The sequence below is a fragment of the Ochotona curzoniae genome, unplaced genomic scaffold (genome assembly GCF_017591425.1).
Source record: "Ochotona curzoniae isolate NIBS_2020 unplaced genomic scaffold, NIBS_Ocur_1.0 scaffold_2587, whole genome shotgun sequence".
In the NCBI taxonomy this organism is placed as follows: domain Eukaryota; kingdom Metazoa; phylum Chordata; class Mammalia; order Lagomorpha; family Ochotonidae; genus Ochotona; species Ochotona curzoniae.
In genome coordinates, this window is record NW_024467096.1 from 21,722,055 (window position 1) to 21,737,009 (window position 14,955).

The window sequence follows — 14,955 nt, forward strand, 5'->3', positions numbered from 1 at the left end:
GGCTACTCAAGGAGAGCGGACAATTACAGTCCAGATAGTTGTATAATAGCTTTCCTTTTGTTGTCTTTGTTCTTTCCTTGCCCCAGCTAATTGCTTGAGACTGCCACTATTAACTTTCAACTTCTGATTGTAACCCCCCCTTTACTGATGTACTTGGACTATCACAGCAACAAATGAGACTCCTAGCAAAATAGGATGTGGGGCTTCTCTATGCTTTCTTTATACTGCTATTTAAAAGGGGGACTCCCCACTGAGAAGAGGCTGAGAAAATAATGTGATTTTTAATTGTTCTATAATCTTTATAGAAGCTTTCCATTGGAGGCAACCATACATAGGGACATTCACTGACTTCAGAATTAAGCAATCTAAAAAATTTGCTTCATTTTTATAAACCCAGGACCCCTCACTGGACCATCTCCATTAAAAAAAAAAGCAGGGGAAAATGGTGGTTGGCCCTAGGGGTCAAGAGAGATGTGGGTGGAGCAATACCAGGAACCCTAACAAAATCCTGTGCTTCCCTTCTTTGCTTTCCATTCCCGCCATTCATGTCTGTCCTACACTGTTCTTCCTGAGACCATCCAGGCCAGCTGAGGTTTTGACCACACCTTAAGGTAGGCGGCACCAGCATTGCCCACCCATTTTCTAACTAATTAAGAGACCACCAATGGGGAACACCCATTGCTTCCCTGCCCATCAAAGAGGGGTCAGGGAATGCTTAAAATCCCAAGACCCTTCCTGTAACCTTTGGTGTCTCTTGAGAGGCACCCCACCTCCCGGCTTTCTCTCTGGAGGTGCTTCTCCTTCCTTCTCCCTTCCCTGCTCATCTGGTCCCTTTACAAATAAACTTTTCTGTCTGCACCAGATTCCAGGCTTTTTATTTCTATACTAAGCTGAGGAAAGAACCCACTGGGCATTTCTGGTAACTCCTCCTCCTCCATTTTTCCATGAAGCATCAGACCTCTCCCCTCCCTTCATAAAATAAATTGTTGTTTTTTCTTTTGATATTTTTAATTGTTATTATTATTTTCCAAGACATGATTTTGTAGGTATAGGGATTCTACTCCTCCATCTCCCCTTCCACCTTTCCCGTTATCCCCTCTTGGCACTGCTTTCCTCCATACTATTACAGTAGCATAGTACTTTTGCAGCAGTCACAAGTCCAGCATTCTGCTTTTTAAATATATCATGATATTTGTAAGTACAGACAATGGTAGAAAATCTAGTATCCTATTCTTAAAATATATTTAACAATTTTATTGGGAGTTCTCTCTTTGGGGGCTAGTAAAAATACATACTGCAATGTATCTTTGCCTCCCAGAATGGTAGTCTCCATTAAATAGCTCATGTATGAGAAACATGAATATATATATCCATATATCCACTATATATCCATATATATATTTATCTATGTAGCTGTTTGCATGAATGTTGCCTTCATCAGAGAGAATATATGATATTTATCATTTTGAGATTGACTTATTCCACTGAGCATGAAGGTCTCCAGTTGGGACCATTTTTGTTGCAAATGACGGCATTTCATTCTTTTGCACCAATGACAGCCCTGTGATCTATTTTAAAGTCACATCATGAACTAAATTCTTATGTAGAATTCTGTTTTATGAAACACAGAAAGTGGCTTTTTATAAAGATATAGTTTTCAGTATAAGCATTGCTTTTACTTATTCAAAGTAAATACATTCCTCAAAAAATTGAAATAGAATTAACATATGATCCATTAACTTCACTTCTGGGTATATAATAGGAGACCTTTGTGGATCCATGTCCATAGCAGTACCATTTACAACAGCCAAGAGGTGGAATCAGCCCAAATGTCTGTTGATAGATACATAGATGGATAAATAAAACATGACATATGCATCAATGGAATACTCATCCTTTAAAAGGAAGAAACCTCTGGCATATGCTACAGCATACATTAAATCTGAAAACATTATGCTAAGTGAAATATGATAGTTACACTAAGGCAAAAACTTTGTGATTCCATTTGTATGAGATACCTACAGAAGTAAAATGTATAGACATACATTGGTTGTTGCTAGGAGCTGGGGAAGGAAGGGGAAAATGGGTAGTTGTTTAATGGACATAAGGTTTCAGTTTCACAACATGAAAGTCTGTAGAGGGCTCAAATTGTACAGGAGCCAGCATTCCATATGGTGTGCCTACTCAATTCCCAGCTGTTTTGTCTTCAATTCAGCTTCATGCTAATGTGCTGGGGAAAGCAGTAAAAACCCAAGCACATAGTTCCCTGCCATCCATGTAGGAAACCAGGATAGTTCCTGGCACCTGGCTTTGGCCTGCCTCTGACACAGCTTTTCAGTCATCTGGGATAGTGGATGGAAGATCTTTTCTGCTCTCAGCCCCTCACTTCCTCTTTGCTCTGCCTTTCAAACAGAAATTTTGAAAGAAAGAAAAAGGAGAAAGTCTGCAGAAGGATTGCACAATAAATGATTTACTTCATCCAATAATACCCTTAAAATGATTAAGATGCTAATTTTCAGGTTGTATGTATTTTCAAACAATTAAAATGTAAATTTAGCAGATACAAAGAAGCCAACAGATGAGAAAAAATGAGTTAGAAGAATACAAGATACCTTGTATCTGAGGCCATTCATCCACAAACATTCAATGTGTGTTCCATTTTGGCTGCACCATAGAAAAAAAGTTACTAATGAGAAACAGGATGGCGGAATAGGGTAAAGACACTTTTAAACAGATGGGGAATCATTAGCAAGGGTGAAGCAGAGAGGCCACCATACTGGGAAACAGAAGTAAAGGCCGAAAGTAGTAGGACACCTGGAGTCCCATCGGCATGGGGAAGCAGCAGAGAAGAGAGACAATGTTGCAGGACCAGATACCCCAGTAGTGGTCGGTGCTCAGTGATTAGAGCTCCACCAGCAGCCAGGCAGGAAGGGAAGTTCAATCGGAGCTCAACAATGAATCCAGGGCTAGAACTAACTGTGCTGCTTGTTTGCTTGATTTGATCACAAGCAGAGGCAGAGTGGCAGAGCCCAAGCAAGCAGGTGCCAGAAGAGGGTGAATTTCATGGCTCAAATCCCTACCAGAGCCACATTGGGCACCACTTTGAATACTGAGGGAAAGGTTTTGGGGTTGGAGAAAAAACAGTAAGCACCACATGCACTAAGCTGGGAGTGAGCTCATTTCTGACTTAATGCATTGCACTGGTCCCACAGGGGGGAAAAATACAGACCTGACATCCTACAGGTTCCACTCAAGATTAGTCTGGTTGGCCCTCGGACCTAATGACCAACACACCCAGATTCCTACCAATGCCTCTTTGAGTGACATTTTGTATACCAAAGAAAAGGCTGTGGGGCTGAAGGAACAACAGTGAGATGCAAAGTGCTGAGCTGGGACAGAGCTTACCAGCTCAATGCATTGTACTGGTCTCGCAAAGAAACAAGTATTAACTAGGTATCCTATGGGTTCCATCCAAAATAGGTCTGGGTGGCATTCAGACCTAATGGCCAGCAGGTTCAGCAAGACCAGCTCTGTTGCCAATACAGTGATTTAAAATGGCTGGTGTCTCCCTAATCCTGAGCACTGCTCAAACCAGGAGTGGGAGTTGTGCAAGCGATGGTGCGGCCATAGCACAAAATCACAGTGGGTAGAAAGTGGTGAGCCAGGAATTAAGGCTGTGGAGACCATGGTGGAAGTCTAGCACAAGAACCTGGAACTGAAACTCGCTGGAAGGAATGACACAAGTAACTGTAAGAAAAACACTGAATACCAAACACAATCAGTAAGTTGATCTGTCCTGCTTATTTATTTTATCTACTCATGAACAGAGACAGAACGGAAGACCTCAAGCAGGCAGTGCAGGATCAGGGTGGATTTAATGGCCCATACCCCCACCATTGCCACAATGGATGCCATTTTGCATACTGGGGCAAAGGCTGTGGAACTGGAGGAACAACAGTGAGTTGCACAGGTGCAGAGCCAGGAGTGAACTCACTTACAGCTCAGCAGATTGCACTGGTCCCATAGGGGAAACAATGCCAATTTTGGCATCCTATAGGTTGTACCCAAAAATAGGTCCTGGTGGCCTCCAAACCTAGTGGCCAGCAGATGCAGAACTCCTCCAGTGCCACATTAGGTTCCATTTTGCATAGTGAGGCACAAACTGTGGGACAACAGTGAGCTGTGCAAGTGTTAAGCCAGAAAAGAACTTACTTCCAGCTCAGTGCATTGCATGATCCCTCAGGGAAAATAGTACCGAGATGGCATCCAATGGGTTCCACCCAAAATAGGTTCGGGTAACCCTGAGACATAATGGCCAGCATGTCCCGGCAAGACTAGCACTACCAGAAACCAGTGATTTAGGACAGTTGAGTCTCCATAATCCTGGGCACTGCTCAAACCAGGAGAGGGAGAAAAGCTGTACAGACAATGATGAGGCAACAGCATGCTATCACAGATGGTGGAGAGTGGTAAGCGAGGAGCTGGGGCTATGGAGACTGTGGATGCAAATCTAGAATAAGAACCTGGGACTAAACTTGCTGGATGGAGTGGCACAAGTAACTGCAAATAAAGAAGTAAGCATCAAACACAATCAGTAAAATATTCCTGTAGAGTTGTGGGTGACACAGCTTAGAAGCCTGCCCTAAGGAGAAGAATCTGTTAACCAGAACAGCAATGACCAAGAGCAAAAGAGCATGAAGGATGTTACTAATGCCTCAGCCACAGAGGAGCAAAAGCATTTGTCAACATTAGAGTTTATTGAGAAGGCATCGAAGAAAGGGGGATAAAGACTTTTCAAAAATCTTGTTATAAAGTTTCTTAACAAGAACAAGAAGTACATATAAGAGTCCAAGGAATTTAAGCAGCATGTCACACAAGAAATAGCAACATTGACATAAATCAAGCCGAATTATTAGAGATGAAGGTCATAATGGGGCAAACTAAAAATTCATTGGAGACCCTCAATAATAGAATGAGTGAGGCAGATAAATCTCAGAATTGGAAGACATTTCCTTCAACAATGGGGACGGGAATCAAAAAGCTGGAAATGGAACTGAGTCAACCTAATAAAAGTATTCAAGAATTAAGGGCTACTATTAAAAGACCAAATATAAGCACTATGAGAGTTCCAGAAGACACAGAAAGAGAAGCTGTGGTTAAAAATGTATTCAATGAAATGATAAAGAAAAACGTCCCTAATTCAAAGAAAACATTGGGAGACAAAACACAGGAGGGGTACAGAACTCCCAACAGAGTTGACCAAAAGTGATCTTTACCACGATACATGACCATCAAGCTCTTTTCAGTTGAACACAAGAAAAATATCCTTAAATGTGAATGTTAAAAAAATTAAATTAACAGAAGAACTCAATCAAGCTCACAGCTGCCCTCTCAGAGGAAACTGTACAGGCCAGAAGAGAATGGACTGACATATTACAGATTTTACAAGGGAAAAAATATCAGCACAATATAGTGTACCCAGCAAAGCTTTCCTTTGTCTTTGAAAATGAAATAAAATTCTTGCTCAGTAAAGAAAAACTTAAAAGAATTTGCTTCTTTCAGGTCTACCCTAAAATGATACTTCAAGATGTTCTAATGTCAGAAAAAAAGGGATAGCACCTACCAAAACCAAAGGTAAACACAGAGAATGTCCCAATAAAACAACCAAAGAAGACTAAATCAAACAATGATCAACCCATTGTGAAAATTACAGGACCAAAATACTACCTAAAATGTTGATTCTGAATGTAAATGCATTAAATTCATCACAGAATAATGGTTTGTATCTAAACACAAAACCTAAAACACAAAATACAAAATACAAAAACCTACAGGAGACACAACTCATCAACAGCTATGCAGAACCCGAAAGTGAGGGATGAGAAAAGATATACCAGGCTAATGGAAAGGAAAAAGGGGCTGGGGTAGCCATTCTTATATCAGATATTACAGACTTTGATGTGAAAAACATTAGAATGAAAGGCACCATATAATGACCAAAGGCTCCATTAAGAAAAAAGGAGATCACCTCACTAGTTTCTTAGGATGTTTTCTTTTTCATCTCTAATTTTACTTGGTTTTTCTCTCTTGATTTTCTTTGCTAATGTGACTAAATGTTTATTTTGCTTATCTTCTTAAAAATGACTTTTTTTGTTGCAGCTTTAGTTTTTTTTAGTTTCAATTCTACTTATTTTTGCTGTGATTTTTATCATTTCTTGTTTTCTGTTTATTTTTAATAAGTACTTGGGATGAATTATTAGATCATTTATTTGAAATATTTCCATTTTGTGTAACTACCTGATCTTTTATAAATGTTCCCTTCAATATTGGTTTTGCTACATTTCATGGATTTTCTATTTCTGTTTTAGTTCTAATTTCTTCAAAACAGTTTTTTTTTCGTTTTCAATTCTTCAGTGACACATAGGTCATACAAGGGCATCATTTTCTTCAAGAAGCTTTTTGATTTTTTTTTTTTCATTTCTTCAGCTACGCATTGGCCATTCAGTAACATGTTATTTAACTTCATGTGACTGTGAACTTTTTACTTTTCTTCCTGTTGTTGATTTTGTTTTATATTTTTTCATTTAAAACATATATGGTAACTATGTATGGAGAGTAATCATATCCAGATATGAAGACACAATGCAGTGTACTTCAAATCAATGATGGACTCCTAATGAAACTGTTTACTATATCTTGACAATAGATGCTGGACTCTCTGTCATTGTCCATAACTACAATGTCAGAATACACTTAAATAGCAGAATGATGGAGATTATGGTGGATGGATAAGCTCTGGGAAGTCTGTCTCAGTCGTTTTTTCAAATAAATACATAAAAAGAAAAATTATGAGAAGAATCTGCCAAATCAAATTAGAAAAACTTAACTATTGCTGATGTTTAAAAACTCAATTGATATTACATTGGTAATTTTTTTTGTCAATTCTTTTAACTATAATTGAGCAATATTTTGAAAAGCATGTAAAAAGCTAATATTTTAAGCCATTGTCAAAACCCCATGAAACCATATAGTTTTGATGAATTACAGTTTGAAAATCACTGTTCTAATAGATTATGTTAATCTCTTATTTAGTATCTCTCCGTCTATTCCCCACACATCTGCTGTCCTGTCTTTGCAAAACATAGGACTGACCTTGACATTTCCCTGCTTAAACATCCTCAGCCTAACTGTCCCTGCAGAATTGAAAATTCCAACCATAAGGCTTTTTCCAAAAGAAATAGTCAGATCTTTGACAATGGGATCTCAGTACATTTCAGAAGCTCTCCCAGTGCAATATGCAGATAGAATTGAAAATGATCGACTTGGAGAATCAAGATGGTGGAATAGGGTCAAGACATGTTTAAACAGATAGAGAAACATTAGCCAGTGTGAAGCAGAGAGGGCATATTCTAGAAAATAGGAAAGGACTGAACAACAGCAGAAGGCCACCTGAGGGCTGACACACATAAGAGAGCCATGGACATAATGGTATGATGTTGCAGTGACAAATACCCCAGTGGCATTCACCAAGTGGCAATCGAAACTGCACTGGCAGCCAGAACTCCACCCGCAATAAGATAGAAGGGGTGTTCACTGTGAGCCCAGGAGGTGAGCCAAGACAAAGAACTGCCCATCCTGCATGTCTGTTGATTTGACCAGTAGTAGAGACAGAGGGGGAGGCACCAAAAAGACACGCAGTGACAGGGTAGATTTCACTGTCCAGTCTGCCCCTTAGAGCTGAATCGGGTACCATTTTGTATAGGGAGGCAAAGGCTATGGGACAGTACTGTGCATGCACTGAGCTGGGAGCTAACTCATTTCTGGCTCAGTGAACTGCAACAATGTGGCATCCTACAAGCTCTACACTGTAATGCATTGAGTTCAGTGCATTCCATCCCAGCTCAGTGCATGTGTAGCTCTCTGTTGTCCTTGCAGTCTTCACACCTTTGTCACACAGGACAAAACGGTGCCTGATATGCCACTACTACAGTTCTTGATCTGCTGGCCATCAGGTCTGAGTGCTACATGCCCCAAGGAGAAGAATCTGATAACCAGAAGTACAATGACTTAGAGTAAAGGAAGAGACAGAGGCACAATGGATATTACTGAAGACTCCGCTGTAAAGGAGCAAAACCCTATGCCAACCTCAGAGTTAACACTTTTTATAAACCTTCTTATCAACAATGAGAAACACATAAAGGCTTGTACCACCAAATTCTCCAGGTTCAGAGGGAGGAGTTGGAGCAAAAGATCAAATAATCCAAGTTCGTGACTATGAACTATGTGGAAAACTTGAGACTGGTATCAAATATTAATTCAAATGTGAGATCCAAATATTTTGTCTTTTGTCCTATATTTTTCCACGTTCCTTGTCACCAACTACCCTCTAGAAGTCTAAAAACAGGATAATTTTTTTAATCAAGGCTTTATCATTTTTCTTGTCATTTTCTTGTCATTTTTCTTGTCTCATCAAGTTTTAGAAACATTATTTATTTGAGAGACAAAAGAGCCAAATGGATAGAACACCCATCTGCGAGTCCACTACCCAAATTCGCAGAATGGCCAGTGCTAAACAGGGGTCAAAGTTGGGAGCTTGAAACTCAATGCAGGTCTCTCACATGGATAGTAGGGACTCACTCACTTCAGCCATCACCAGATTTACATTAGTAAGAAACTAGACAGGAGCTGCAGATGGGTATCAAAGCCAATGACTCCCTGTGGGATACAGGCCACTTTTTTTCCTTGTTTTTTTTTTTTTTTTTTTAAGATTTATTTTGTTTTAATTGGAAAGGCAGATTGATGGGAAGAAAGAGAGACAGAAATTACTTCCATCTGCTGGTTCACTCCCCAAATGGCCACAATAGCCAGAGCTGAGTAGTTTGAACACAGGAGCCAGGAGCTACCTCCAGGTCTCCAACATGGTATAAGGCCCTATGGCTTTATGCCATCCTCTGCTGCTTTCCCTGGTCACAAGCAGGGAGCTGAATGGGAAATAGAGCAATGAGGACACAAACCAGCTCCCAAATGATGTCCTGGCACTTGGAGGTGGATGATTAGTCTCTTAACTGGCATCTTAACTGATAAATTAATTGCCCATCCTTTCCCAATATTTTAAGATTTGGAATATTGCAGAGGTAATAGATACTACAAAATAGTAGTAGCCAGAGAGACTATAAACAGGGTCAGCTATTACTAAGATAGCTTGATCAGAGAGGGAAAACTAAAAAATTACCATCAATATATCTCACCCACAACCATGTCAAGCACAGCCATGCAAGTTAGGAAAATGAATAATGAAGAGCATATCTTTCAAGTGTATTTATATGGAGTTACTGACACCGGGGTACTAGAGCATTACCAATATTTATGCTTCAGAAATCTTAATGGAATTCATAGTGAATGATGTATTTATTGTATCACTGCATTGGTAAGTGGAAATGACAATGTGACTTTGTCCCTACTCACATGCTTTGCATGCCAATTTTATACCAATCAAAACTTTTCCTTTGATTATTCAGTGTATGCCTGCCTGTGCAACCTCAGAATCACACATGTTTCATTACAAAGAAGCTAGGGATAGGCGACTGGATTTTAGATTCCTGCACACTTATAAGGGAGCTTTACTTTTCCCAGTGGCAGTGTCTTCTGGATCATTTTCTCCTTCATAATTGTGATATTGGGAATAAAGTTTAAACGAGATGTTAATGGAATGGTTATTGAACTGTTCATTGTGTATCTTTGCACCTATTAACATCATAATCAATGGAACATCGCAGAGTGCCCTGCCATCATAATTGATTCAGCAATGCAATGATTTCCAATAGGCTGTGGAGTGCATTTATGATGTGATAAAACTCCATTATGAGCAAGAAGCCTAAGAGTGTCAGCTCGTGGGTTAAATTCCTACTTATGGAGCCTGCGGTGGGCAGACCACTTGAGACTGTCCAAGTACCCTGTGCTTTCAGGAGACTCCTTGGGATGTGTGGCATCTGTGTACAGAATAACAGCAGGTACACCTGTGAAGACTGAGTGTGGGGATGGAAATGCAGCCAACCCTCTTGTTGTTTTCAGCCATCTGCCACACAGACACCTTGATTTGAAGCAAAAACCAGGATGGTTGCTTTAATTCAAAGAGGTTCCCTAGCCTGACATTTCTTTTGGGTTTGGTACAGAAAATGGGAACTATTTGAGGAGTAGATTTAATGTTTGGTTCAAAATAGGATTATTTGCTATCTAGGTATCTGGAAGCTCTTATCCATCTGGCTATTATTCACATATCTTGTTCCTTCATGGACTTTGTTAAATGCAACAATGTTTTAACAATCCCCAGGGTAGTGGTGATTGGTTGGAAAGTCATGGAGATAGGGAAAGGGAAAGACTACAGACAATTGTGAGGCTGATCTGAGAAACAAATTCATCCAGAAAGCAAAACAGACCAGCTTGATTGTTTTTATGTTGTACATAGTGGTGCAAGGTCACCATGGGAGGTGGCAGAGTTAGAGAATGAGCTTGTGTTCTCAAGTTTTGCAGATTTTAGATCTTATCTCAATTTTTCCAATTACTAGCATCAATATGATCAAAGAACATTGTAATGATTTTGACTTTTCCCTGATTTTTAAATTAGAAAAATAGTGCCTATTGGTAGGATTATTGTGCATATTAGATAACATGAGCAAGGGTCAGGTGTGGAGTAAATACAAAATCAATAATATTTGCTCTTTATTATGAACTATCATTTTTGCGTACTTCTTTGGAACAGTCCAGATTCACTCTGTTAGGATATTTATAGTGATTAAACCCATACCCACAACATGTACAGTGCAGCTGACCTGCTGAATGGTGTCCTCTAAGAACAATTTACTTCCACAGTCTTGACTTTAAAATGTCAGACAGAAACAAGCTACATGTCTGTCCATGAAAGTTGTACTGGCACTGCAGCTAAGGATGCGAAGGACCTCAGAGACATGAAGTGGAGTGGGCACTAGAAAAGCCAGAGTACAAGCCAAAGGACCCATTCATCCACTTGAGCGCATCACTTCACTCTCTGCATCTTAGTACCACAGATTTTAAATCAGGAATAATAGTGGTATCCTTCTTTGTTAGTTGGTGGATGTGCTGAAGTGCAAAGTAAAACAGGTAATGGATGATAAAGCACATCATAAACTTAAACCATCATGAGAGGATGTGAGAAATTTTTAGTGGGCTCAAGCATCTCCTTTAGCTGTGATTCCCATCTGAAACTTGGCAAACTCATCATAATGATGCATTGAGCTCTTTTTCTTTTTGCAAATATGTGTCCAGTATGGCCTGTAATCTAATATTCAAACACATAATTATATTTACTGTGTCTGTATTAGTCTAATAAATAATTTCATTAGTAGTGTGTCCTTCGAAATGAGAATTGTCAATGTTTTCCAAGAGAGAAGATGCTGAAGAATGAAATCTAGCAAATGATACTCACATGAGACATGTTCATTATTCACTTTACAGTTCAGACTGGGATTGCTCACAGTACCATTCATTCATTTTCTCGACTCAAATTTTTGAAAGCGCTTTTTGTGTGTTGACATTCCTGTTTTGTATCTATACTCTCAAAATATATGCTGATTATTTTTTTAGATGCAGCCTCTGTTTGAATTCAAGACCCATATATCTAACTGCTTATCTCCACTTGAACATCTAATAAGCTTCTCAAATTCAACATCCTTGAGACTGTACCTGTAATCTGTTGCCATCCTGTGCAAACATACTTCTGCTCTAACTCAGTAAATGGTGACTCCAATTTCCCAATTGTTTTGATCCAAAACCCTGATTTCAGTTTTTTATTATCTTCTACATTAATTCATCAGCAAAAACCTGTTGGCTCTGGCTTCAGTATCTATTGAGAATTTTGTTATGCCTTAGCATTTCTGCTACTTCCACTCCAATTCTTATCCCCTTTAACTAATTTATTGCTAATTGGTCTCTGCTTTTGCTCTTCTCATGGATGTTCTAAGCACAGTAATTCATTTGAGTGTTTAAAATATAAAACCAGATCCTTGCAATCCTTTACTACTATTCTTCCAAGGACACTGCACTTAAGTCAGGGTGTAACATCCTCCTACATTTCCCTTCACCTTGCCTCAGCGGCCTTCTTATTATTGATGAAAAATGTCACTGAGAGGGAAAAGAGGGAAAAAGGAGAGCATCCCAGGAGGAGTCAGAGTTGTCAAAGAACTTGGCATATTTGGAATTACAGTGCCTCTAGGCGTAGGCAGACATGATTAGAAAGACAGAAGCTTAGCCAGGTAGTGAGTGTTCTGGTATGTCATTTCCCAAGAAGTTGGACTCCATCCAATAGATAATGGGTAGCCAATAAAGAGTTTCAAGCAAAAAGACCCACATAACCAGATTTGCATTTGCGGAATGTAGGGCAGAAGATGCATTCAAAGTAGCAAGATGACCTGTTGGAAGGACATTGTGAAGGCACAGGCAAGGGATGTAAAAGCCCAGAGTATGCCAGTGGTATTGGTAATAGAGAAAGGAGGGTGATCAAGAGTCATGCAGGAAGTAGAAATTGCTGCATTACAGGCATTAAAAACCATTAGTCAAAAATAATAGGCATTGATCAAAATCAATAGACTAAAAGCTGGTTTTCAGAGTAGATTGCAGTGGGAGAATTCAGATCAGTGACTAAAAAAAAAAACTACTTAGAAATCAGTTTAGAAAATTCATTCAATGAGCAAGTAGATTCATAAAGGGCCAAATCATGTCTTTTGATACAGTATTCTCTGGCTAGATGCCATAGCATATTTAATTGTGAATTCTAACACAGTTTTATGTGATTATCTTTCTAGGAGGAAGTGAGTCAGGAGATTTATGATTTCTTCCTGTTTTACTTGTTTTAGTAGACCGGACTTTTTTTTTTTCCATTTCTGGTACTTGTTCCCAAATGTATCATTTTCCATTTCACACATCATAAATATGTACATAAATATTTTAAAAGTTTCTGTTCCTTCAGGTTGACTATGTGCCATATAATGGATGATGCATTGTATCTAGGTAATAAACGACTCTGGCTTCTCATCTTGAGTTAACTCAAAACTCACTCAGAAATAGCGCATTCGAGTTGGTAGAGACCTTAGGGATCACCCACAATTTGTGCACAACCCATGCTATTACCTGTTTCAATTCTAACATCGGACCTCTACTAGCCTCATTTCATTTTAAAAATAAAGTGAATGATGTAGGACCCTGCCAAGTGTTCTACCTTTGGTGACCAAAACACTAGAAAATATAGGCTGGGATTTCTTTGAACTACAGCAAAAAGTCACAAAACAGAAAAATAGTCTTGGCAGATATTGATGACCCCAGAAAACATGTCAACAATCTGAGCTCTTCTAACAGAGACTTTGATTCAATAGAGATGCTCACTATCTTAAAGACTTCCCTGCCCTCATGGTCTACGTTCAATACTCGTATTTTGAGAGTGATCAAAATGGACTAAAATATTCAGGCACAAAGAAGTAGCAGGGACTTTCAAAAGGCTCTGTTAAAAATGAGATCTTGGGTTGACAAATCATACTTTAAGAAGTCTTCCCAGTGTTTCTGTTTGTAGAAGTCACCAACAGACCATCAAAGAGCTCTCTATGGTTGATGTTAGCATAACATAATTACAAATCCAGCCATAGAGTTCAGCAATTTGAGTACCAAATTCTCCCGATTTTGGTGGATTCCACATATGCATATTTCTTTAAGAGAGTTTGAGATAAGCGTAAATATCAAATGATATTTTTGTCTTCTTAGGAAAGCGTATGAGAGTCAGAGATTAATCAGTATCATTCTGTTTCTACCTAGAATTCCTTTTTTTCCTCCATTATCTTGAAAAAATGTGATCTGACTATTCTTCAGAAATGCTTTGCCTGAGACCTGAGGGTTAGAGATCACACATTAGGTATCCTGAAAGAGATTCAAGGTTGCTAGTGTAATTAATATAACTTAGAACCTCCAAGCGTGTTGCCTGCAAAAGGAGGGCAAATCAACAACAAAGACAAAAACAAAACTCCTAAAAAGCAAACAAAAAAGAAACACACAAAACCAACAACAACCTGTGGAAAACAACGCATCCTCCAGCTAATGAGGGAAGGCTGTCTTCCGGCCTTGCACAAACTGGGTCATTATAAAGAAAGTAAAAACAAAAGCAAAAATAACTCTCTGTAATAATGTACATTTTAGTCATTGTTTAATCCAACAATTTTTATCAAACCATTTAGTGGTAGAATCCTTTTTTCAAACAGCAAGAAAATGTTTATTTGTCTTCCAGATACAAATGATAAAAGCAGAGCTCCTCCAAAGGAAGCCAGGGGTGGGGGACCAGTGCCGGATCCTCTCAACCTGTCAGCTGGCCTGCTGTGATAGTCTACATCAGAACCCCAAGCCTCACAGAAAATCACCACCTGAGATCTAGAGAAAGGTAGCTATGACGAAAGAGGCTAAGGGATTTGCCAACGCAGGAGAGGGCTGGATCCACCATTCCTGAAACCAGCACTTTTCCCCTGGAGACCAAGCTGCCTTGAAGTTCTGGACACAGATGTGAGATTTTAACCCAGCAGGGGTCCAAACATCCTGAGCAGTAATGAGAGACAGGAAGTACCACCTGCTTTCCCTGACCTGCCCGAAGGTTTGGAACCAAGCAGAGGGCGCTTATCCGAGGAAATGGAAGCCTTAGTTCATCACACATGTATGAGTTTCACAGGGTAGAGGGTTTTGATTTAGAAAAGATGGAATGATTCCCCCAAGAATGGAGAAAGGATGAAAATCCTATGATTCCTGAAATCAAAGACAACATGTGAATCCTAGCAGTCAATTTTGTCTTTGGGTAGATACATGTAAGTTGATTACTCAGGGGAATGTTAATTGACTTCAGCCACTCAGCAGTGATTGCAAAGGATGTTCAGCATTTTTTTCCACTGGGGG

The 14,955-nt window shown here is 39.3% G+C and overlaps 1 protein-coding gene across 1 annotated transcript in view; it reads right to left on the bottom strand.

The window, feature by feature from the left end:
* Positions 1 to 14,955, bottom strand: part of KCNMB2 (potassium calcium-activated channel subfamily M regulatory beta subunit 2) — a 254,736-nt gene that overhangs the window by 192,958 nt on the left and 46,823 nt on the right. The gene's annotated exons all lie outside the window — the stretch shown is intronic.